Below are 26,721 nucleotides of genomic sequence, written 5' to 3'. Positions count from 1 at the left end.
AGACTTTTTAAATATATTTACCTGTTTTTGTTGTTGCTATTGGGTACACATATGTTTACAAGGGTTATATCCTCTACTTGGATTGATCCCTTCATCATTATGTAATGCTCTTCTTTGTCTTTTGTTATGGACTTTGTTTTGAAGTCTACTTTCTCTAACACAAGTATTGCTATTGCAGCTTACTTTTTTCTTATCTTTTTTTTTTCATTCGCATGAACTATCTTTTTTCCATCCCTTTACTTTCAGTCTGTGTGTACCTTTTGTTCTGAGGTGGGTCTCTTGTAGGCAGCATATATATGGCTCTTATTTTCTTATCCATTCAACTACTCTATGTTTTTTCAGTGGAGCATTTGACTCATTTATTTTTTAAAATAATTATTAATAGGTACTTAATTATTGCCATTTTGTTTTTATACCTATGTTCCTCTCTTTTATTTCTTTCTTCTTCTTAAACAAGTCACTTTAACATTTGTTGTAACACTAGTTTAGAAACAATAAATTCCCTTATCTTATTCTTGTTTGGTAAGCTCTTTCTCCTGTAATTTTAAATGATACCCTTGTTGGATAAAGTAGTGTTGGTTGTCAGTCCTCACTTTTCTGTTCCAGAATGACTCAGTAAAAATATCAGTATCGGTCAGGGTTCTCCAAAGAAACAAAACCAATAGGATATGTATTTTTTTTTTATTTTCATTCTTTAAGTAATTGACTCACATGATTGTGGGGTCTAGAAAGCCCAAAATTTGTAAAGCAGACAGAAGCTTCAGACAAGAATTGGTGATGGAGTCTTGATTCTAAAATCTGTAGGGCAGGTGACTAGGGTGGAAATTCAAACAGGATTTCTATGTTACCAGTCTTGAGGCAGAATTTCTTCTTAACTGTGAAACCTCAGTTGTTTTTCATAGGATATTCAACTGATTAGATGAGGCCCACCAACATTATTAAGGGTGATTTCTTTCACCTAAAGGCAACTAATCATATATGCATATCACATCTACAAAATATCTTCATAGCAACATCTAAATTAGTGTCTGACTAAAGAACTGGGCACCATAGTGTAGTCAAGTTGACCTATACAATCAACTACCACAGACTGTTTCAAGGTACAGCTCTGAAATATATTTTATAAAAAAGATACACATTGAAGATCCTTAAAAGTAGCCCAATTGGGTAAATGAGTGATTTCAGTAGCTTTGTGGCTCCGAAACAGAAATTTAGCAACAACACAATTTTCTTGTGCATGCCAAGAGAAGAAATGCCCAGTTCTTTGACACACTCTATCTGATAAAAAAAACACTCAGTAATTACAGTAATCCAAATAATTTTAGAAACCACCCTGGCACTTCTAACTGTTCTTATGTGGCGTGTTTCTGCTGGAAGAAAAGTGATCAGAAAGGCCTCGAGGCTCACACAGCTGAGTAAAAGTGAACTGATATGTATATTTGCAATCTGGAAATTTTGCCTCAAGGCTGACTGAAAGGAAGACAATAATATGTTGTTCTTTATTACATGTTGAATTATGGCAGAAAAGATGCTGCCGACAACTAACATGTCTGCCTGAGCTATGTTGCAAATAAACACTGCAGTGGATTTTCTGGATACAGAAGGTGACATCAGTATCAGTGTGACATACAGACTGGCAAACAGTCCCAGCAGAGTAACGATGATGTTTGTAGAAGGTAGGACTAGATACTGGATATATTTGAATGCCAGGTACCTTCGGAAATCTTTCATATGATCTCGATTTGTAAAAGCACTAAATCGGGCAGGATTCCTGTAGCAGAGTAGAAAAAAAGTGATGTAAGATTAGATATAAACAAAAACTTAAAGTTAACTATGGTTTAGTTCAAGTAATTCAATGTTTTAGCCAGCTGGCATGCGAATATCTTTCTCATATTTAGACCCGGTTTCACAGTAGGTCATGTTACCACATGAAATTATTTATGGTGGCAATTGACTGCAAAGGCAAAATCCATCTTTTATTTCCATGTTTGCTAAACACAGATTGATATCCTTACTTCGTGTTTGATTTCACCCTTCTGAATATTTAGCTTAAGCAAAGAATTAGAAGAAATTTTCCTGCATGGACAGATCCACAAATCAATGTCACAGAAAAAACCTTTAGACAGCAGTTGGTAGGAAGATGAGGATTCTTTTGGTTACCACATGCTTCTATTTATCTATTAAAATATTAATAACACAAGAAATGGAACTTTTACAATAAAGTTTCTTTGTGTGAAATGAGCAAATTATAAGAAAACTGGGATCTGAAGTGTTCTTTCCTCTAAGCAGAAGCACTGGTCAGAATTACTACAGCTCAAAAATAATTATTCACATTGGGATGCTTCACATTTAGTAAGCAGCATGCCTGGAATATCCGTTCTGCTCACCTGCATCCTCCTTTATGTTGTGTACAGTGTCTAACTCCACACCACTAGCATGAGCCTTGTGTGAGGTAGATATCTAAAACATCACTGATGTATTAATCTTCCTCAAGGTACACTGAAGGCACAATTCCAATAGCACTCCACCACTCACTCTGTCCCTGTCTTCTCTCTCTCCCTTCCTCTTCACTTCTTCTTCCCTCTCTGACCTTCTCTCTCATTAAATTACTTAGAAATGTTTGTGGGGAGATAGTTAAGGTCAGCTTAACTTATTGATTTGTATAAACAGAAGGCAAATTGCAGATTGTGAGCTGATATAAAATCTGAAGAGATGTATTGTGAGGGAAATTTAACTTAAGAAGAAAGCTACCACCCTGGCTAAGTGGCTCAGTTGGTTGGAGCATTGTCCAGTACATCAAAAGGCTGTGGGTTCGATCCCCAGCCAGGGCACACTCCTGGGTTGTGGGTTAGATCTGTAGTCGGGGTGCATATGGAAGGCACTCAATCAATGTTTCTCTCATCTCTCTCTCTCTCTCTCTCTCTCTCTCTCTCTCTCTTTCTCTCTCCTGTCCTTTCTCTCTGAAATAAATAAACATATCCTAGAGTCAGGATTTAAAAAGAAGCTACATAAGCATTTTATATCCCTTATAAATTCTAGCCTGCTAATAATTACTATGTTTGGTGACAATCGCCACTAATAGCTCCATCCCTGGGACATGCCTGCAGTATTTCTGATATAAAAGCTTCTAAAACATTCCCAAGATTTTTTTATAGATATATTTTATTGTTATAAGAACTTTTAAGACCTACCATCTTAACAACTTTCAAATATACAATACAGTATTATTATTTTTATTTTATTGTGGCTCAACACAGTATTAACTACAGTCTCCATGTTGTATATTACATCAGCAGGACCTAATTATTTTATAATTGGAAGTTTGTATCCTTTGACCACCTTTACTCATTTTACCTATCTGCTGCCTCTGACAACTAATGATTTCTTCTCTGTATCAATAATTTTCAATTTTTAACATTATAAATGTAAATGAGATCATACAGTATTTATCTTTTTCTGGTTTATTCTACTTCGCATAATGCACTAAAGATCCATCCATGTTGTCACAAATGGCAAATTTCCTTCTTTTCAATGGCTGAGTAGTATTTATGAATATATACCCCCAAAATTACCCTCAAAATGACCCAGACTGAAACACTCAGAAATTTAAAAACCTTTATAACCCTATTCATGACATTGACTTTCAAAAAGCAAAAGGAATTTACCACTGACTTTTAAATACTATATATGAGAAAGGGTATCAGCTAATTGTTTATTCATTCTTTATTCATTCATCCATTGAGGGACACAGGTTGCTCCCATGTTTTAGCTGTTGTAAGTAATGTGGCAATGAACATGTGTGTGTAGATGGCTTTTTGAGTTTTAATTTTTTTGAGAAAAGTCCATACTGTTTTCCATTGTGGCTGTGCCAATTTTTATTCCTACCAACAGTGCATGAGAGTCCCCTTTTCTCCACATACTCACCAACACTTGTAATTTCTTGTCTTTTTGATAACAGCCATTTTATCAGGTGTGAAGTAATCCCTCATTGTGGTTCTGATTTGCATTTCCCTGATGATTAGTAATGTTGAGCATATTTGCATGTACCTGTTGGCCATCTGTATGTCCTCCTTGCAAAAATGTCTATTCAGGTCATCTGCTCATGTTTTTAATCAGATTGCTTTTGTCCCCAAGATGTATGTCTAGGTTACAATATCCACAGGGGTCACAAATTCAAATGCCTTCAGGTTCCAGAAAGCCGATCTATAATAAATGAGTAACATCTTATCTGAAGGGAACAGTTCATCAGCTCCAGCCTATTGTAGCCATTTAATGGTAAACCTATTTGTTATTTCAGGAGCCACAAGTCAGACTCTTAATTGAGATCAGTCAAAGTTTTAATGAGGGCAATTAATTCAAATTTGTTTGGCATTTTGTTTTCTGTAGTCTTCACACCATGTGGGCCAGATAAAGCCCAGCCATCACCCTGCAGTTTTTGGTGTCAACACTGCTAATCTCATACCCAAGAAAGAAACATCACTGGAGTTCTTAAACCACTGGCCACAGTAAATTCTGCATGTGAACCAAATGTGGAAGGGGAAGAAGGAAAGGAATTATCCTTTATTGAACACCTCATATATCCCAGGCATTGTGCTCAGTCCTTCATTTTCTTTTAATATTTTAAACTGCTCTATGAGTTATAGGTACTCTTACCTTCCCCATTTTACAAATGAAAGAAAACTAAACCTTAGAGAGGTTAAGTAACTGAAAGTCCCGTTTGACTAAGAGGTGATGGAATGATAGAATCCAGGCTTGTCTGGCTAGCAAACTTCTGTTCCTTCCTGTCCTAACAGGTTCACTCAGAGTTAACAGGAGCTTATACCTGAGCCCCTTGTGTTAATGTGGGTCATAAACTGGGGTATCAATACTCAAAGATAAAAAAGTCAAACTTGCTGTGTTTCTTTTCTCCCCACCTTTAAAGTCATTAATACCCATTTTCATTATTATTGAAAACACCATCTTTAAGAAAACACCAATTCTGCCCTGGCTGGTGTGGCTCAGTAGGTTGAGTGCCGGCCTGTGAACCAAAGGGTGGCTGACGCAATTCCCAGTCAGGGTACATGCCTGGGTTGTGGGCCAGGTTCCCAGCATGGGGCGCGTGAGAGGCAACTACACATTGGTGTTCCTCTCCCTCTCTTTCTCCCTCCCTTCCCCTCTCTCTAAAAATAAATAAATAAAATCTTTTAGAAAAAAAGACAACACCAATTCCCATAAAACAGGGTCTCTACTGACTGATTTCAAATCTCATGTGAATTAAATTTTAGTTCTTTTCCCTGAGGCAAAAATCTTGAAGTGTTTATATTTGTCCTGTTGTGGAAAAGAAACTCATGCTATTCATTATTTCTCTTCAGGCAAAGTGAAGTTATTAGGCAGCCAAGATCATACATTAGAGCCAAGTTCTCAGGCAACTTTTGTAATAAGCTGATTTCACAAGCAAACCTTCCCCTATCTGCCTTTCTCCACCAATATCCCACGCCACCACCTTTTATGTATATGTGGGTGATAATTACTAACCATAATCAACCTCAAACAGGTTAAATGTTCCCCTTACCTGTTACCCTCAATGATAACCACAATTAACTGGCAATTAACTTTAGAAACTCAGAGGGAAAATCACCCACAAAATGACCCAGACAGAAATACCAAGATCTTTAAAGAAAGTTTTATTGCCCTATTCATGTGATTGACTTTCAAAGCAGAAAAGCAAAAAACCAGTGAATTTTGAGGAATATATATAAGAGTGTGCGCTAATTGATTTGTTGTTTAAATGATGCCTTTCATCCATCTATAGTTTTTCAATGATACAATAGAATCAAAACATTCACTGGGGAGGCTCACAGGGTAGGGCGATTGATCATCAGTAAGCCTGCCCCCCACCAAATCCACTAGGCCGAGCTGGATGTAGTCCCAAAAGTAATGGGACATTGGCTGTCACTAGGAAATTCGGTACAGATGCAGGGAAAATTTGATGAGCACCTACATGGTGAGAACTGTCAAAGTCAATTTAATATCAAACCAGGTTGAGAGCCAGGAGAAAAAGAGAATATATTTTATAAAAGATTGTATTTATTTATTTATTTTTAGAGAAGGGAAGTGAGGGAGAAAAAAGAGGGAGAGAAACATTGATTGGTTGCCTCTTGCATGCCTCCAACTGGGGACCTGGGCCACAACCCAGGCATGTGCCCTGACCAGGAATTGAACCAACGACCCTTTGCTTCACAGGCTGGCGCTCAATTCACTGAGCCACACCAGCCAGGGTGAGAATATATCTTACATATACAAGGAGTTGGCAGGGCTTGAGTTAGTGGTGTCTTTCAGGGAAACATATATTAAGCACCAACTGAGAGTTCTCCCACATGAAAGTAAGCCCCACAGTGGATGCAAAGGCGATTAAGATGTACTATCATGCTCCCAAGAGTGTTTTCAAATACCTGATGCAATGGAGACCTCTGTCAAAGGCTACTTTCAAACCTGAACTAATAACTCTATTGGTTTCCCAAGGCTAGAATCAGGAGAAAAGTCTCCCATATGGCTATGACTGTGGAAATTATAATGTAATTTTCAGCTCTGGCTGGTGTAACTCAGTGGATTGAGTACCAGCCTGTGAACCACAGGGTCATGGGTTCATTTCCCAGTCAGGGCACATGCCTGGGTTGCAGGCCACGACCCCCAGCAACCGCACATGGATGTTTCTCTCTCTCTCTCCCTCTCTCTCTCTCTCTCTCTTTCCCTCCCTTACCTCTCTAAAAATAAATAAATAAAATCTTTTTTAAAGTAAAAAAGTAAAAAATTTAAAAAAAACAATACTTTTAAAGATTTTCCCAGAAAAAGTCAGAAAAAATAAAGGGTGGTAGTACATGAAAGTCTCTCCGCATATCTCCCAGTCTGAGACTGTCTGCCTGGGTGTCATTCTAAAGAAAAACTATTAAGAAGATTATCTCCAATGTTATCAGCTTACACTTTCAAACCCTCTTCTTCACTTAGTCACTAAAATAAAAAATGCACTGTTCCCTAGTACAGTCCATTATGCTTCCTTCACTTCAAACCTTTGTTCACACCGTTTTCTCTGACTAGGTCATTCTCCAACAGTACCCATGTTTCAAAATCTGTACCAAGTGCTACCTACGCATTAATGAATGAACCCTTCCCTGATACCTACACATTCCCCTGTGTGCACATGCCCTCACTGGTTTCATTTCCATTTCCTCAGAACTTTTGATGGTTGGGACTAGATATATTCCTTATCTTTGTATAACTCTCTACTGTTATTTCTCATCCCAGACTTATTTTCCTAATGAAAGAGATATCAAAGTAATCAACTGAAAATGAGGACACAGGCGTTATGTAGGGGCCTTAAAGAAAGTGGTAAAAATTAATCCAAGAAGTTAAAACCCTTTTATCCCCCTCAACTCCCTTACCATTCACCCCTACCTACCAAACTATCTGAGTCCATATCAATCTTTACCTCCTTTTCCCAACCTCTTAAAGAGGTAGATGTTTTCCTTCTACTCAAACCAATTCTCCCTCAACTTCTGCCTGGGCCCTCTTTCTCCTAACCCACAGGTGGCAAACACAAGGCCCGTGGGCTAAATCCAGCCCTCCACCTTGTGTCATCCGGCCTAGCACCTTGTTTCTACCCAGCAACAGCGCCGAGCTCTCACTTAACAGTTAAGGAGTAGTTACATGTATACAGTCCTGACATTACATTTGGCCCTTTGAAGGTGACCATGAGGCTGATGTGGCCCCTGGGGAAAATGAGTTTGAATCACCACTTGCTCCTTGTTTCGATCTCTGGCTGCCACCCCCAACACTGCAATGGCACTCCTTTCACTGCTTAATAATCACTTGTCAAATGTAATGTATTTTTTTCAATTCTTCTATTTAATAGACTTCCTCAGTGCATTTGACACTTGTAATTATTCCTTCCATGTTGATAAATTTTATTCTCTGACTTCCCACGATGCCGCATTCTCAGGTGTCTCTGACATTCTGTTCTCTACCTCCTTCACTGACTCGTGATCTTGACTTGCTCCTAAAAATGTTAATGTTCCCTAGCATTCCACCATCAGTACATTTCCTTTTCCTATCTACACATTCCTATGTAATCTTCTACCTTAAAAGATATCTCTTTAGAGAACCTTTGTGCAATGTTGGTGGGAATGCAGACTGGTGCAGCCAGTGTGGGAAGTAGTATGGAGTTTCCTCAGAAAACTGAAAATGGAACTGTCTTATGGTTACAGAACAGGGGCAAGGGGGGTATGATACACTATTACCAAAATAACTCCCCACTAGGTTCACATTGTCCACCGCCAGAGGAAAGACGTCTCTCAATGCCAGAGATTCGTGAAAAGGAAATGTTTATTTAAAGCTATACAGACTTAAAGTAGTGACCCAATATCTTCATTAATATATTAAAGTCCTTTTAGGATACCCACAGACACACACAGTCCTTCCTTCTCCCTCTCCCCTAATCTGGGGTACTATATCTCAGGAAAAGTTGTCCGTGATTCAGGCTCCCGGCACCACCAGCTATGTTGCCGTCAGGATCTCCAGCTAATCCAAAGCCATGTGGCACCTGCTCATGGCCCACCAACAAGAGTCATTTTTCTTCCAGGCAAAGTCTTTCCTACTTCCTAAGCCACATGGCAAAAGGGAGCACCCCAAAGTCACATGGTCCTCACTCTCGCCAAAGCTGCAGGGGTCCCCACTCTGGCAAAACCATGTGGTTCTCTCCTCACATGGCTGCCAAGTCTGGGTTTAAATCCCTGCACCAACATTCCTCTGTACCCCCATTTCCAACTCCTCCTACAATCAGTTACACCTGCCAGCATTCCTGTATTATTCCAAGTTTACTGGGCTGCCATCATGAGTCTGGGCATGTGTGGCCCCATGGCATGGAGCCAATCTTCTCCAAGCTCTCATGCAGGCACTGTAACCAGGGGGAGCTGCCCCCCAGTTACATCTTGGGTGGAAGTCATTTGTATTCCCCTGTCTCAAAGCATGGCCATAGCTATTTAACACATCCATGAAACCAGTTAAAGGTTACAGATATGTTAAATGACCATACCATGGATTAGCTGCAAAGCTGTTCTATGCAAAACAGTTCTGCATGTTCCTGCTCCATGTGTCCCTCCCCCCAACTCACACCTGTTGGGGGGCAGTGGGGAGGACATCCTCAATATATTTCTAATATTTCCTAGACACCTTGAATTCTGGACCCCATTCCAAATCCCCATTTGGGGTCCCCCCTCTGGGCTGCACCCTGTTTCATTATGACCCAGTGAAACCACTTCTGGGAATATATCTGAAGGAACCCAAAAAGCTAATCCAAAGGAATATATGCACCTCTATGTTCAGTGCAGCTTTACTCACAATACCCAAGATTTGGAAGCAACAGAAGTGTCAGTAGATGAGGGGATAAAAAAAGTTGTGGTACATTTACACAATGGAGTACTATCCTGCTGTATCAAAAAAAAATGAAATCTTACCTTTTGTGACAGCAGGATGGACCTGGAGAACATGATGCTAAGTGACATAAGCCAGTCAAAGAAAGACAAGCACCATATGATTTCATTCGTATGTGGAATCTAATGAACAAACGGAACTAACAAAGTGGAGAAAAACTCCACTAGAGGGAACAGACTGAGAACTCTCAGCAAGGAGGAGGTAAGGGGCAGGGTGAGAAGGGTGAAGAGATTAATCAACGAAAAAAAAGAAAGATCGCTTCATACAGGCAGACAACAATATGGTGATTATCAGAGGGAAGGGAAGTGGGGGGAGGGCAGAGAGGGTAAAGGGACGATAAATGGTGATGGAAGGAGACGACCTGGGGTGGTGAACACACAATACAGTATACAGATGATGTGTTATAGATTCATACACCTGAAACCTATATAATTTTATTAACCAATGTCACCCCAATACATTCAATTTTTTGAAAGATGTGCCTTTTAAACTTCAGAGCCAAAGATCCATCTGCCTGCTAGATCTCTCTACTTTGCTGTCTTAAAGGTATTTCAACCCAGAGAAATCTCTAAGTAACTTCTGACTCTCCTTTCTTTTCCACTGTCCTCTCCAGGTTTGTGTTCAATCAAAATCTTACCAATTTTACCTTATAGACACTTTTTAAACTTTTTCCCCCTTATGTCTTCTGTCTTTTCCACCTTTACTTCCACTACCCAGGTTCAGGACTTCACCAATTCATACCCAGATAATGGCAACAGCTGCTTATCTGCTTATCTGGTCTTTTGGAATCCAAACTGGCTCTTCAACTTGAAAAGTGAAGTGGCTACGTGCCACTTCACTGGAGCCGCAGTCCAAATGCTGCCTCTACCATTTACTAGCTGTGTGCTACTGGACAAGTTACTTAATCTTCCTGTGCCAGTTTCTTCACCTCTAAAATATAAAGAATAGTACCTAGTTCATAGGGGTACTGTAAGGATTCATTGTGTTCAAGTACAAATAAGGCCCATAGAGCTATGCCAAACATAGCAAGGGCTACATAAATGGGAGCTATGCTTAATATACTAAAAACATGATCAGATAACTCCACTGCTAAAAGTGGAGTTCCTCATTGTTGTCCATGCCCTAAAATACATAATCTAGGTTCTTAAGCATGGGGCTTCCTTGCCTACCTCTCCTGACCTATTTTATCACCCTCTGGCTGAAATTTTACATTTCAATACACAAAAGCTCAAAGATCCACACACACGCTATGTCATTTTTTCCCACATAACTCTGTTTACACCGATCCTTCCCTTGAAATGCCTTTCCTCTTACTCTTCACCTGAGTTCCTAATTCTCAGACGTTAAAGCCCTCATTACTAATAGTATTGCAACCGTAACTGACTAATTCCAGGGAACGGAAATTCTGGAAAGCTTGTAAGGCTGTAGATGTTCAAAAATTGGGTTGCTTCTATTTGTCACGTATGCCCTGAGAATCTCTCATATTAACAATAATCTGTTAGTTGGTAACAAATGATTTCAGTTAATATTCAATAATGGTACTTAGAGTGAAAGTTTATAATGAAAAACATCAGATTCTGCATCACTTCTTCCAGGCTGGGTTAGGTATGTGTGTTTTGTGTTTCTGTACTTCTTCACGTATATCTATCCATGGTTCTTCCTCATGGATTTACAATTATTTGTTTACTTGTACCTCTCTAAAAAGTGAGTCCATTTTGGACAGGAAAGGGTCTTATTATAGGTGACTATCATAATACCAGTCTCATAACAGGTACTTACAAATTGTGATGAATAAATGAATGTCCAAGGGCATCACTTTAGGTTCCTTAATCATTCATTCAACACACCTTGACCAGGTGCCTTTATGTGGCAGTGAGAACAGCTGTGTGCAGCAGTAAATACATGAAGATGAATGAAAGCCTGTCTGGCTAACTATGGGGAAGATGGATAAGTACACAGGTAATTGCAGGGTGATAGGAACTATAGATCCATAGTAGTAAATGATTTCCGCCACCAACCTCTCTTTGCACCTTCTGTCTTTTCATTCTGTAATATTCCTGAAGTACCACTTTTCACTAATTTCTACCAAGGACATTGTTGGCACACATTTCTAGAAATTAGCACCCGACCTGAAATATTTGAGAGAAGAATTTATGGAAATTTACAAAACAGGAAAAAGCATTATACACTTACATCATTTCAGTGACCGTCAGTAACTGGGATAGCAGGGAAACTCTGGGAAAAGAAAAGAAATTTTGGTCACTACAAGAGTTTTTTCATCACCATAATTCCATATTTTTTAATAAACACCATAAAATCCTCATCCTTCTCTATGCCAATGTCCAAGGTATAATGTCCCCCCAAAACTGCTAACTCTGAATGATACATACTTTTAATTTTGTGTGTAGTCACTATAATTTATTTATTGATCTCACATTTTATAAAGGCCTACTCTATTTCAGACACTTCAGGTGAAGTGGGGTACAAGACCAACAGAACCTCCTTCTGCTCTCAGCAAACTTACAGACTACTGAGAAAGACAGCTAATTTAGGAATCAACATTATGATGTAATTAGATCAATGTACTTTGTTTAACATCATTTCTAGCCTCTTTAAGTCAAACTGGAAAAGCATCAGAACTGCCATTCATGGCCTTCATCAGACAATGAACATCACTATATTTTTCGTAGTGAAATCTGGCCACTGAATCTCATTAATAACCTTCAAACATCTCTGGTAAAGGCATAGGCAGACAGATAGATGGCTAATCTACTTACTTATAGCAGGGGTGTCAAACTCATTTTCACCAGGGGCCACATCAGCCTCACAGTTGCCTTCAAAGGGTTGAATGTAACTTTAGGACTGTATACATGTAACTACTCCTTAACTATTAAGCGAGAGCTCAGCACTGCCACTGGGTAGAAGCAAGGTGCCGGGCTGGATAAAACAAGGTGGAGGGCCGGATTCAGCCCGCATGGGCCTTGTGTTTGCCACCTGCATGTTATAGTAATGTGCACTTGGCTTCTCTTCTCTGGTTAACTCTGCATGTTAGCCCTAGCCTTCTTGCAAGGCAATGCATTAACATAGCCTATAAAACTAACGCTACTGAATTTCAGGAACTCTGGCCAGTCTGGGAAAAATATATGCAGTCACAGAAATCTTTGGGGCCACCTCCCACATCACACCACACAGACATGGAAGTATTCCCTGCCCGAGTCCTCCATGTTGTGGATCGCCTGTATTCACCCCTTACCCTTATCCTCTTCTTGTTACCAGGCAGAGTTCAGGGGGTAGCCAGTCACCTTCACTGTGTGAGAATAGAAAAGAAATTCAAGATATACATAAATTTGGATTCTTCCAGCAATGGTTAGGCTTGGTTGAAATGCTTACAAATTTTTAAAATTCCAATTGTTTTGTGGCTTCTTTTAAGGTCCCTGAGAATAAGGACTAGCACTAAGTATAGGCAGAGCAATGCATCAGATAAAGAATATAATTTTATGGTCTCTAGGCATGTCTCCCTCTTTTCTCACTCAAGCAACTGTCCAAGTTCCCTAATTATCACAGTGCCTGAAATTCCACTTGGTGGGGTTTCAGAAGCTTTCCGGTAGCTTTGGTGATAACCCATGTGATTTGATTAAAGAGTGGCTCAAAAGGTTCCCCCTTCCCTAAAATCTCTGTCTGGTCAGTCTAAAATAGCGCACTAAATTTTATCAGTATATAATTTGGGTAAAAGCAGTAAAGAGCCCTATTATGCCATAAGCTCTAACTTGAAGAGGGAATTCCTTAACTGACTATATCAATTCCCACTGTATTGAGGAGGGGAAAAGAGCATTTCAATGCAGCATAAATCAGTAAACATGAATAAAGGGCCCATTATGTGCAAGGTAATGTTTAGGTGGTAGCCATACACAGATGAAAAGACATGGGTTCTACATCAGGGAACTTACAAGTGGAATATAGATAGGCTACTGGGTACAATATGAAATATTGTGAAGTAGAAAGCTTAAAAAATAACAATAATAACCCTGGCTGGTGTGGCCCAGTGGATTGAGTGCCAGCCTACAAACCAAAGGGTTGCCAGTTCAATTCCCAGTCAGGGCACATGCCTGGGTTGTGGGGCAGGTCCCCAGTAAGGGAGGTACTTGATAGGCAGCCATACATTGATATTTCTCTCCCTTTCTCCCTCCTTTCCCCTCTGTCTAAAAATCAATCAATCAATGTTTTTCAAAACCTTTAAAAAATCTTGACTTCCGGCAAGATGGAGGAATAGGTGGACGCACCATACCTCCTCGCACAACCAAGATTAGAACAACAATAATTTGCAGACAGAATAACACCCAGAACTGACAGAGGGTTTATCTGAATGGAAGTCGGACAGCCAAGAAGTTGAAGTAGACCCATACATCCAGACTGGTAGGAGAAGACGAGCCGAGCAGGTGCGGGGCTGGCACGGGTCGGCGGCGCACGGAGGTCGGGGGAAATTTGGCGCAAAATCGGTGCGACAGCCATCCAGGGCACAAGAACGCAGCAGTGGTCCCTGAGTACGCAAGCAGCGGCTGGCGGACCCTGTGGGGCAGTGATTGTGGACCAGGGAAGAGCTCACAGCCCAGGATCCCAGAGAAGGGTCTGAGCCCAGGAGAACGGAACTACCGCCATTGTTCCCTCCCGTCCCCGCTCCCGCCCCCACCCCCACATATAACGTCACAATCTAGCGATTGGGGTGCCCAGCCCCGGTGAACACCTAAGGCTCTGCCCCTCACCGTAACAAGAGCGACCAGATGGGGGGAGGAGGAGAGACAGGGAAAGATATGTTTCCAACAGAACAGATCAGTCCCCCAGGATTCATACTTTTGAGCGACCAAGAAATAGCCAATCTATCAGATACACAGTTCAAAACACTGGTGATCAGGAAGCTCACAGAACTGATTGATTTTGGCCGCAATTTAGATGAAAGGATGCAGGTTACCATAAAAGAGATGCAGGAAGATACACAGAGGAGAGCCAAGAGTGAAAGGAAGGAATCTGAATCTCAAAACAATACAGTGGACCAGAAGGAAGATAGAATCAACCAAGCAGGAAAGCATGATGAAATAAGAATTCAAAAAATCGAGGAAAAGCTTAAGAGCATCCAGGACACCTTTAAACGTTCCAACATCTGAATTATAGGGGTACCAGAATGGGAAGGGGAAAAGCAACAAATTGAGCACGTATTTGAACAAATAATAAAGGAGAACTTTCCCCATTCTGGCAAATGGAACAGTCTTCCAAGAAATCCAAGAAGCTCAGAGAGCCCCAAAGAAGTTGAACCCAAGAAGGAACACACCAAGGCATATCATAATTACATTACCCAAGGTAAAAACGAAGGAGAGAATCCTAGAAGCAGCAAGAAAAAAGGAGACAGTTACCTACAAAGGAATTCCCATAAGACTGTCAGCTGATTTCTCAAAAGAGACCTTGCAGGCACGAAGGGGCTGGAAAGAAGTATTCCAAGTCATGAAGGGCAAGGACCTACATCCAAGATTGCTCTATCCATCAAAGCTCTCATTTAGAATGGAAGGGCAGATAAAGTGCTTTTCAGATACGGTCAAGTTAAAGGAGTTCATCATCACCAAGCCCTTATTTTATGAAATGCTAAAGGGACTTATCTAAGAAAAGAAGATAAAGAAAAGACATGTATAGTAAAATGATAGCAAACTCACAATTATTAACAACCACACCTAAAGCAAAACCAAAAGAAACTAAGCAAACAACTAGAACAGGAACAGAACCATAGAAATGGAGGGCACATGGAGGGTTAGCAGCAGGGGGGTGGGAGGAGGAGAGAGGGGAAAAAGGTATAGAGAATAAGTAGCATAGAATGTAGGTTGGAAATAGACAGGGGGAGGACAAGAATAGTACGGGAAATGTAGAAGCTAAAGAACTCATAAGTATGACACATGGACATGAACTAAAGTGGGGGAACGTGGGTGGGAGAGGGTGTACAGGGTGGAGGGGAGAGAAGGGGGGAAATGGGACAACTGTAATAGCATAATCAATAAAATATATTTTTAAAAAACCTTTAAAAAATCTTTTAAAAAATAAAGATAACAAAAAGGTAAATAAGTTCCCCCCCCAAAAAAATCCCTTCTCACTTTCTTGACAAGGACTTGTATCACAAAAGGCAACCTTGGAAAAGTCATGCCTGAGATACTTTTAACAGACCACACTTATATTTCTTTTCTCCCATCCCCTCCCTTGTTCATTTGAGGTATGGCCAGATTTGTTGTTTCCATATCAAAAAAAAATAATAATAACAAAAAAAAAAACACAACAGAAGCTTCTCCCAAGCACAAAAAGTCATAGACGTTGTATGCCTCTGAACAACAAAAGGGAATTCCATAACTAATACTTCGAGGGAACTGCATTAGAACAGGAAATTGAGTCAGACCACCGCTGTTCACAAGCCTCTACACAGCCATCTGCCTTTATCTGGGCCAGGCATGCCACTTCAAAGTCCCTTGTGTGAGTGCATGCGTGCAAATATCAAATCACACAGTACCTCAGAAAGATGTAGAACTCAGTGACTCCCAACCACACCAAAGCCAAAATATGACTTTTATCAAAAGCAACCTGAAATCTGATCAGGTTCATCTACGCTGTTTATAGTTGTTAAGTTGAATCATGAGAAACCTTCCAGAAAAATAAGAAATGGTTATGATTATTTTATGATGAGGCCAAGTTAGTATTTTTTCAAGTCAGACTATCTACATATAACAAACGATACCACATGAACTGTAAATTATGGCCTTGGCCAGAGATAGTAAGAATGGCTATACTATTTAAAATATAACCTTTAATCTGCAATAATTACAGAACAAATAATACTGATATGCAGAATAATTACATGGTATCCTACTATCAATCAGTTTAGAGTCCAGTCAAAAAGAAAACACACACACACACACACACACACACACACACACATCTGGTAACTAGCAATGGTAAGTAACAAGACTTAAGTCCTCAATGAATACACTGAGTCCAAAAATGTAAAGCAACAGTTATGTTCCCATGTGCTGGCACTTGTTTACAGATTTTTCTTCCCAAGCGGTCCTGTATACTTGCTTGTAAGCATGAAAGACATGCTCAGTGCTTCTAATGCAGACATGTTTAAAAAGTAGGTGTTATACTTACAGGACGGTGGTGATTCCAACCAGAGACTCTCCCACTGTGGTCTGCGTAGCCCAAATGGCACCAGGGCAGAATTCTATCTCTTATTCCTTGTAATACGTTTTAGCTGGAAGCAGGGCGTAAACTGTTCGATCTACATGGGTCTGTAATACATTTACCCACAGCGTATTTCACAGGAAATATCTGAATCACCACTGCTAATAACTTTGTGTAATCTGGAAAAAATGATACTTGTATTTTCACTGCATAACTTAGCAACTTTTTATATTCCTTCTGAAGACTTGAGGAATGCAGTCTTCGTTGGTTTGAACACCACCTAAGGTTCTGAACAAGTTAAAGCTTGGCTGGCTTAAATAGTCTGTGAAAGGAGGCAGGCTATATACATAAGTAAGCAGACATATAATTAAAACAGATTAAAATTTGAAGGTCAAGGTACAGTAAGAGTCTTAAGGATCTCATACCATGAAATTTGAAAGTTCTTTGGGTATTCATACGTCCATACCAAGATATACAGCTTTTTTTTCTTTTTTGTCCTTTCTTTTCACTCTGTGTGTGAGAGAAAGAGAGAAAAAGGGAGAGGCAAGAAGTAGGCAGGGAGGGAGAGAACACAAGAAACAGACAGTGAACAAAAGTAGGGTTTTCCCTGAGGTAAGGACTTTTATTCTAGAAGCAAGTTTTTTCAAACTGACTATTCAATTAAAAGCAGATTCCAAATGTTGCCAGCCTCCACAACAGAGTTTAAATAATAACATCCCTGCCTCATATGTGTGCAGCCCATTGAAGTCCACATGCAGTTTTCTAGAAACAAGCAAACACACACAACCACAACAACACACCAGAGCTGGGCACTCATTTTTCAGATGGAAAAACAAGACTTGTGATAAAGCTGGAACTCATGCAAACATTCATGGACTCTTGGTTCTAGACTATTTCTGCTAGGGCAAAGGAAGGAATTAAGTATGAATTTGCAAGGAGTTGGGGCTCAGGGGCCAAGCCCATGGAAGAGCCTGAAAATCAGAAACTGAAACAGAGTGCTATCACACGTTTGAGAATCCATAGCCATGATCCTTCCGGAAATACTTCCCTGGTTAAAACATATTTAGCAGTCAGTTTCTCAAAATGCACTATTACTTATTTCAGGGCTCATCAACACTTTTCAGAAGATACAATTCTTGCTAAAGTGCAAGGTTTGGCAGGCAGTGGGGGCTTGCCCTGCCTGACAGCATAATTGCTAGTGTTAGGGTGATTGGTGATACGAGCTGTGAAAGAAGTCACAAAGAGAAGGAAATGCAGAGAGCAGTTTTTTATTCCCTTTCTGAGGAGGGAAAGGGGTATGGCGTGGAGAGGTACAGCAGCAGTGAGGGATGAGGACGTTGAGCTCTTACTGGATTATAACTGGATTATAAAAGGGTACGGGGTGCAGAGGTCGCCATTGCGCGGCCCCTGGGCTGTTGGGGGCTGTCACACAGGAGGCTTGGGTTTGTTCTGCATGAGCTGCAGTTTGTTCCAATGTTATCTTCTACCTGCAGCTGTGGGGAGCGCTTAGTCCCCATTGTGTTCTCGCTTCCAGTATTTTCCAGCCCGGAGCACAAGCTCTGAAGAGGAAAATGGCAGTCGTGTTTCACAAGGTCACAGGCCTGCTCTGCAAACGGTGCCACGGTAGCAAGGGCGCCAGCTTTGTCCTTTCCGTGAGGGTGTAGCAAGCTCATGCTTGGTGAGCAGTTTCCTCAGACTGTTGAAGAAGGGACTGTTGGCTCACGGTTGACTGTTTTGTCCTTGAGGATCTGCCTCTAGGGTATAATCGACTGGTGAACAGACCCCCCTGGTCTATTTCAATACCCAAACTCTGGTACCTGCTCTTTTCCCCCGGACCTATAGCAGAGGGGTATTCTCAGCTTCATTCGCTGATACCAGAACACAGGAGCTGGACACACAGAACAAGAGGTGATTACCATTTCTATAGAAAAGGAAAAACTGGGGAAACAATCCTCTAAAATTAACCTTCACAGTATGCCTGGTAGGCAGGTCTGTCAGTAGTTCCAGGATGTGAGTTTTCCTTTCTCCATTTTCCTATGTCATCTTCTGTTAAGTATTAGAAAGTTCCAGAAAGACCTAAGTGCCACCCCCCACCAAAGAGAAAGGTTTTATATACAGCAGGCTTCCTCAGTAATTTGACTGGGATGGAGAGCACATTCCCACTTTCTGCAGGAGGGATGCTCTGACCATCCCAGATCGAACGTCATCACTACCTGTCCCTTCCCTGCCCACCATCTCTGCTATATTTTTGGTGCCTTTCATTTACCCTTTATTACTCACCACCATGTAGCATGAAAATAACTTTTGTGAGCACTTCACCTTCTCTACGAACATGCTTGAAGGTCCTACAGGGGGAAACTTTTGTTTTTCCACTGCTTTCAGTACAATGTTCTAGATATAAAAAGCTCTCATCCTGAGGAATTAATTAAATAGAAGTACTGATTTACAAAATTATACTGTTTTTGTTAGAGACAGTACCATCATCTAGCCGTGTAAAAGATTTTCCCCACATCATTAAGCAATGGGCAAGTTCCCACCAGAAATCCAAAGGAAAAAATCTGATGATTTACTGTTAACACTATCAGAACTCTCCAGTTTAGGACATTAACTCCTATCTGGTGAAATAATCCAGATTTAAACAAACCTCTCTCTCTCTCTCTCTCTCTCTCTCTCACACACACACACACACACACACACACACACAGATTTTATTACCAAGAGACCATCTGACCTAATTATCCTGGAGGTAAAATACTAATGAATAATAATGATAAAGGATAAAGAACCTCTTACTCTTACCTTTATTCATTCCCTATTCCCACCATGCACACTAGTCAAGCACAGTAAAAATCCATATTGAAGATGAATTTTTAGATCTTGTTTCTGTCATCAAATATATTACCTCTCCCTCTCAGCGTTGCACCATCTGTGTGTTTGATCAGCCTTTCCCCCGCAGAAAAGTCGCAGACGTGCCATGGGCACGGACAGGCTGTGAATCTGAGTAACTGAAGAGAAACAGAGATAGAGAGATTAGGGATTTGCCACACTTCTCTGAAGCCCAGATTGGCATGACTCAAGTAACAAGATTGTTGCCACTTTTATTGGAAGACTGACTCACTCCTAATCTCTTGTGACTTCTTAAAATCTGCCTTCCTTTTTTTAAATTCTGACCCTCTAGGCCTGCAGTCTTCACAGTCTCACACATGTTGGCTACTTTTTTTCTTTGTGAAAAGCCCACATGCACGTACACGTTGTGCCCTTCAGAGATTCTGAGGCTTTTCAACTCAGGGAGCTCATCACGTATCATTACCACCCCCCTCACTTATCAGATGTGAAACCAAGTCCCTTTCTGGTAAGTGATTTTTTGCAGGTTTGGTGACAGATTAGCATACAGATTGGAACTAGAAGTTTCCTTCCTGACTTCTGGCAGTGCTTCCTCCACTGTATTTTACAGCCTCCATGGACACTACGCAGTCTTAGCCACTAAAAAGCTATACACTGCTTGTAGATCATCTTTTCTGAATTATGTCCATCTTTGTCAAGCTGTTCTTTCTCTGGTGCTTACCATTTTTTGTGAACATTAAGAATTGTGGAAGCAAGATCAATGAGAGGTATTGTTTAGCATCTATCCCATATGGTACAAAGCCCAACTGTTTATTTGGTGCAGAGCTGCTATCAAACATGCTGTCAGCCCTGGCTGGTGTGGCTCAGTGGATTGAGCACCAGTCTGCAAACCGAAGGGTTGCTGGTTTGATTCCCAGGCAGGGCACATGTCTGGGTTGTCGGCATGTGAGGCAGTCAATCTTTATTTCTCCTTCACATTGCTGTTTTTCTCCCCCCCTCCCTTCCCCTCTGTCTAAAAATAAATAACCTGGATGATAATAAATCAGTGATTTTCAACCGGTGCTCCACAACAATTTTTAAAATATGCAATACCTGACTATTTAGTCAGTGGCACTGACCTCTTTTCCCTTAGACTATCAAATAAACACATGACAATAGCCAATACAAAAATATCAGTCCAGTGTCAGTGAATCAAAATTATACCTATTTTTCATTAGATTGGCAAAAAATGCAATACATTTTTGGTGTAGCACTGAATTTTAGTAATTAGTTTATGCGTTCCATGAGACGAAAAAGGCTGAAAATCGCTGCACTAAACATTTGCATTTTGCAGAGACAACATGAATAACACAAGTTTGAGATAGAAGATTATAAAAATGATTCCGCACTCTGTGTCCTTTATGAACAGAAAGGATTAACCATTCAAACCACCCTAAACAGCATACAATGGGTCTGTAAAAACATTATTCACCCCAGAACAAAAAGTTGGTGACAATTTAAAACTCCTTAATAATTATGGTAAGTTCCAACAATGGTAAATCATAGAGCCATTAAAAATGTTAAGGTACCAAATTCTCTATTGAAATAGAAACACAACCCTGGCTGGCATAGCTCAGTGGATTGAGCACAGGCTGCGAACCAAAGTGTCGCAGGTTCGATTCCCAGTCAGGGCACATGCCTGGGTTGCAGGCCACGGCCCCCAGCAACCACACATTGATGTTTCTCTCTCTTTCTCCCTTCCCTCTCTAAAAATAAATAAGTAAAATCTTAATACAAATTAAAAAAAACACACAAAAATTTAACAAAAAAAAATAGAAACACAATCGTGCTGAAGTTTCAGGTGGTAATGAAACAGTATGAAATAATATATAGTATGATCACATTTCTATATGAGAAAAGTGATTATGTGTCATTTTTTTTCCTCAGAATCAGGAGAGCTAATACAAATACCAAAGGGTTAAGTGTGGTTATCTATATGGAGGTTATTTTCCTTCTTGCTTGTTTATACAGTCTAATTTTTCTAAAGTTAGGCATATCACACTTGTGGTAACATAAACAATACATTTATTCTAGCTAGTGGAAAGTCATTTCTCTTATAACCATGTAATACCATCATTACATCACCATACTTTTGGGTAGTGCTTTCTAATTTGTCAGAATTTTCATAGAATAATAACTTTGAGTGATAAATAGGACAACTATCACAAACAACTAAAATGAAAGCCAGAGCATGCACGTAACCTGCATAGGAGTTTATAAGTAGCTATTTGATGGTGGAGCCAGGGTTAAAAATGTATGTCTCTTAACATCCAAGGCAGAATACATTTCTGCTATGTCACATGGCTTCCTGTAAGGATGCTTCATCTTTAATTTTCAAATGAGGACATTAAGAAATGCTAAGCAACTTGATTGTCGTTCTATCTAGAGGAAAATAAAATCTGTTCTCCCCAAGAAAGTAGGGGACCTACAGTGCTACTGGAGCACTAGACTGGGGTTTCATTGATGACAGTGCATCGTCACTGTCTCTGTCTTAACTACAGACAGGAGGAACGGTGCAGGCTGACCCAGAGATAACTGAGCCTGACTGCTGCCCATGGGACCTCATTTGAGGCCAATGCAGAGATAGTCACAGTCAAAAGATAATCATAGTCAAAGATAATCTTACTCATCAAATTCAAAGAGCTCTCATAATCCCATGGCAGATACTGCTCAGACAACTGATGACAGACGGGGGTCTAGATATATCAGGAAAGAATTTTCTCACTCATCTCTCTTAGTAGACTAAAAATCTGTCTGACAAAAACCATTACCAAGGTTCAGTTTGTGTATGACTTCACCCATTCTCTCTCCCTCTCTCTCTCACTGACCCACACACATACTATGGACACACAGTTTTTTCATCTGTTATACAATGAGATGAAACAAAGCCCATTCCCAGAATCTGGTAGTGAGCCAAAGTGTCCATCAAATCTCAGGATGAACACAAGAAACTACAAACCAGGGCACGTGGATCAGATTTGATTTCAGGAACTTCTGGAAGACCCAGACCCTCAGTAAATAGCTGCTTCTCACCAGCTGGTTGGTGTCCAAAATCTCACCTGTCAAAATTCCTTCCCTTCAACATAAAGCTTTGATCCTCATAAAAATGCTAGTGTCCCTGAATCCATCCTGGGACTTGCACTCTGCTGTCCAGCTATCTTTTCCCCTAAGAAATATAATACTTGATTATTTACACCTCAAAGAAGAAAATAATATTAAATCTGGAAGGATTCTGATAGGCCATCCTGTTCAACATTCTTTTTTTTTAAGATTTTATTTATTTATTTTTTTACCATGGGGAAGGGAGGGAGAAAGAGGGGAGGTGAAACATCAATGTGTGGTTGCCTCTCACATGCGCCCTACTGGAGACCTGGCCTGCAACCCAAGTGTGTGCCCTGACTGGGAATTGAACTGGCGGTGCTCTGGTTCACAGGCCGGTGCTCAATCCACTGCGCCACACCAGCCAGGGCTATGTTCAACATCTTTAAATGGGCAAATGAGAAGTGACTTTCCCAAAGCTGCACAGCAACCTAGTCACAGAAGGAGGATTGACCTCAAGGTGAATGAAGGCAATGCGTGCAGATCTTGCTAAAGAGCCTAATGAGAGAGAGAGAGAGAGAGAGAGAGAGAGAGAACACTCCTGGGGTTCTCAGGGCTTCTATAGGTTGAAAAAAAGTCTAGTTCCCATTTTTTGAGGCCCCTGGTATACTTTTTTTAAAAAAGGAAGACGTTTCGAAACACAGTTATGATATGTGGTACATTTAAATTTTTTATTTAACAAATTATTGCTCATAAGATAAAATAATTCCTAGGCAGTAACAATGCACTATTTGCAGAATGATTACATGATTTTTTTAAATGAATTCTAATGCAGTACAGGACTATGATCTGGTGATAAGACACATGTTTAAACTGAAAAGTCTATTCTGTAATGGAATATCTCTTAAGAATTTTCCACTGGAATGAACCTTAAAGGCCATTAGTGCACAGAAAGCAAATATATTACATGGCAAGGGCCAGCAGTAATTAATTAGGAGGCACTTCTGGGACAGTGCATTGAAAAAACCAGTGAAGAGCTTCTAGGTTCAGTGAGAAAAACTCCAGGACCTTCAAATTTATAGATGACAGAACAAAACTCCATGAAGGTAGTTTCACCCAGGGTCGCAGAGTTATCTAGTTACTGAGAATTAGAAGTTGAAGGCCTTGACTCTGAAATACACTTCTCATCACACCATACTACATTCAGTCTCTACTGCACAGTCTCTAATCATCGTAGAAATTATTTGCAAATTAAGTGGATTTCTGTGTTCAGCCAACTCTCTATTGATCCAGGACATTCAAGGAATTGGGGAAGGAAAGGGCAATGTGACATTCTGCTTTAATGAGATGCCACATATTGACTGCTAGTGGTTCAAAAAATGGAATCGACCAAAAAACCTCATTTTGATTTGTTCCCTGAGAAGGAAGTGTGGTTGGGAAATATGTAAGTTGCCTTTTCCTACAGAGAGAGCCATGAGAAGTCCTGTTCCCCCTTCCTGGATTGTTCTTGCCCCCTGGAAACTTACCTGAGGCATCCAAGTCCTTTGGGGTTCATCTCAAGTCACCCCTCCTCCAGGAAACCTGGGACCACAAAAGCATCCAGGACTACCCTTTGATCTTCTCCAGAACTGGTCCTCTGAGACAGGCAGTGACAATGCCCTATGCTGACAGATATTTCTAAGTCTTGGTGTGTGTATACATGTCCTCACTACTCAGGTAAATTATGTTCTTTGGCCCCAGCTGGTGTGGCTCGGTGGACCAAGTCATCAGCCTGTGAGGGGAGGAGTTGCCGGTTCAAGTTCAAGTCAAGGCACATGCCTGGGTAGCAGGCCAGGTCCCCAGTAAGGGACACACGAGAGGCAACCACACATTGATGTTTCCCTCTCGGCCTCCTTTTCCCTCTCTAAAAATGAACAAAATATTTAAAAAAGGAAATTGTGTTCTTCAAGATCAGCGTTCTGCTTTTTTGTGCCTAAATAGTATCTGGCACAAAGGGGTATACAGCCACAGTGTAGAGACTGCTTGGGGGATGATTGATTGGATACTAGAGTTCATGGCCAGTTGTGACAGACTAATAGATAGATAGCAGACTGATAGCTGCTAAAAGGGGTGGCCTGGGTGGGGGCTGGAGGAATTCAGCAAAAGAGAGAAAACTCATGAGATTGTGGGGGGGAGGGACTGGAGGGAGGTGGAGGAGAGTATGTGGGGAATAAATGGTCGTGAACAGACACTTGACTTGCGGTGGTGAGCACACAATACGGTGTACAGATGATGTGCTGTGGAACTGTGCACCTGAAACCTGTATAATTTTGTTAACCAGTGTCACCCCAGTAAATTCAACAAAAAGGAAAAAAAGAGATGTACAGATTGGTAGTTACAAAATAACCATGGGGATATAAAGTACAGCACAGAGAATATAGTCAATAATATCATAATAACTAAGTATGGCGCCCAGTGGGTATTTCAAATATCTGAAAGAAAACTTTGTAATGTATATGATTTGTCTAACCACTATGCTATACAAATGAAACTGATGTAATATTGAAAATCAACTGTAACTCAAAAATAAAAGTTAAAAAAATTTTAAATGTGAAAATATTTTTTAAATAATAATCACTTGACCATATAAGTGAGACTTTATTTCTGGAGACTCCATCCTACTCAGTTGATCTGTTTTGTTTATTTTTCTAGCCCAATTTCTCTGGCTAAGACTCCCAGTACTATGTTGAATTGTGGTGAATCTTTTGTTCCTGATTTCAGAGGAAAGCTTTCAGTCTTGTACCTTTAAGTATCATGTTAGCTACAGGTTTTTTGCTATTTGGTCTTCATTATGTTGTGGTAGTTTCCTTATATCCCTAGTGTGGTGAGTGGTTTTTATCATAACAAAGTACTATATATTGATTAATGCTTTCTCTGCAACAATTTGTGAAAGCCCTCTATTTTTTTCTCCTCTATTGTCTCCATGTAATACATTACGTTGACTTACGTTTATATGGGTAACCATTCTTGCATTCCACGAATAAATCCCACTTTGTCACAATGTTTAATCTTTTAAATATGCTATTGAATTAAGTTTGCTACTATTTTGTTGAGGATTTCTGCATCAATATTCATACAGTACATTGGTCCTTTTTTTTAAAGGAAGTATTTTTTTAAAGATTTTTTTTTTATTTTTAGAGAGAAGAGAAGGGAAGGAGAAAGAGAGGGAGAGAAACATCAATGTGTGGTTGCCTCTCGCATGTCCCCTACTGGGGACCTGGCCCGCACCCCAGGCATGTGCCCTGACTGGGAATCGAACTGATGAATCCTTTGGATTGCAGGCTGACGCTCAATCCATTGAGCCACACCAGCCAGGGCTTGGTCATTTCTTGAAGGGTCTTTGCCTGGTTTGGGTACCAAGGTAATCCTGGCCTCAAAAAAACTTGTTAGAATTTTTTTCCCTTCTCTTCAGTTTTTGGAAGAATGTCAGAAGGATTGTTATTAATTCTTCTTTAAGTGTTTGGAAGACTTCACCAGTCAAGCCATCTAGTCCTGTACTTATTTTGTTGGGAAGTTTTTGATTAATGATTCAATCTTTTTGCTAGCTATATATCTGTTTAGATTTTTTATTTATTCATGATTCAATCTTGGTATGTTGAGTATTTCTAGAATTTTTAAGGATTTTATCCATTTTATCTAACTCATTCAATGTTTTGACATACACTTGTTTGTAGAGCTCACATATAATCCTTTTTGTTTTTGTCAAGTTGATAGTGATGGCCTTCTTTAATTTTTTATTTTAGTTGAGTTCTTCCTCTTCTTATTTGTCAATCTAGCTGAAGTTTTACTAGTTTTGTTGATCTTTCACTGATTATGTAAATTGATTTTCTATTCTCTATTTTGTTTATCTCTGCTCTAATCATTATTTCCTTCTTCTAGCTTTGAGTTCAATTTGTTCTATTCTACGTACTCCCATAAAATACAATGTTTGTTGCTGATTAGAGATATTTGTTGTTTTTCATGCAAACATTTACACTATAAATTTATCTTTAGCACCACTTTTGCTGCATCACTTAAGTCTTGGTATGCTGTATTTTTATTATTATTTGTCTGAAGATATTTTCTAATTTCTGATTTAGTTGATACAAA

The 26,721-nt window shown here is 40.1% G+C and overlaps 1 long non-coding RNA gene across 1 annotated transcript; it reads right to left on the bottom strand.

Moving 5' to 3' along the window:
* Window positions 1-677: 677 nt before the first annotated feature.
* On the bottom strand, window positions 678-17,156 carry LOC118498485. The gene is made up of 4 exons (XR_004900970.1): window positions 16,639-17,156; window positions 12,719-12,772; window positions 11,659-11,700; window positions 678-1,771 (listed from the first exon to the last, which is right to left on the bottom strand). It is a non-coding gene; the product is annotated as an uncharacterized LOC118498485 (long non-coding RNA).
* Window positions 17,157-26,721: the final 9,565 nt, after the last annotated feature.

This window comes from Phyllostomus discolor, chromosome X (assembly GCF_004126475.2).
Source record: "Phyllostomus discolor isolate MPI-MPIP mPhyDis1 chromosome X, mPhyDis1.pri.v3, whole genome shotgun sequence".
NCBI lineage: Eukaryota > Metazoa > Chordata > Mammalia > Chiroptera > Phyllostomidae > Phyllostomus > Phyllostomus discolor.
Note: the sequence above shows the minus strand (reverse complement) of the source record. Positions and strands in the feature narration are given on the sequence as shown.